This window comes from Plasmopara halstedii (genome assembly GCF_900000015.1).
Source record: "Plasmopara halstedii genome assembly, contig: Scaffold_322, whole genome shotgun sequence".
Lineage (NCBI taxonomy): Eukaryota > Oomycota > Peronosporomycetes > Peronosporales > Peronosporaceae > Plasmopara > Plasmopara halstedii.
In genome coordinates, this window is record NW_020187243.1 from 266,060 (window position 1) to 266,692 (window position 633).

Sequence of the window (633 nt, forward strand, 5' to 3'; positions counted from 1 at the left end):
CTGATTAAACCATGCTGAATGTTCTCCCGGATAAAGTGATGCCTGATGTCTACGTGCTTTGTACGTGCGTGATAGCCCGCGTTGTTTGCCAAAGCTATCGCACCTTGATTATCTTCCCATATCTGCGTGCCTCCCGCTTGTTCTTGACCCATGTCCTTGAGCATTGCGCGCGTCCAAAGTACTTCCTGTGTGCACAAGCTTAGCGCCATATACTCTGCTTCTGCAGAACTTAGTTCGACGGTTCTCTGATACTTGGACTTGAACACAACCGGAGCTTTTCCGATATTGATCAGCACACTGAGACAGACCGTCTGTCATCAGTGTTGCTACCCCAGTTAGCATCCGAAAAAGCTTCAACAATCACCTTCCCAGTCCCTCCTTGGTAAATGATCCCATGATGACGTGTCGAATTCAAGTAGCGCAGTACACGAAGTGCGGCGTTCCAATGTGATAACCCCGGATTCTCAAGGAATCGAGACAGTTGTGTCACGATGTATGTGATGTCCGGCCGAGTGCAAGTTGTTATATAGAGCAGACATCCAATCAGTGAGCGGTATGGTCTTGACCGCATTTGAGAACGCTCAGCTTCTGTACTTGGTGACTGTGATGTTGACAGCTTGAGACCGGACGTAC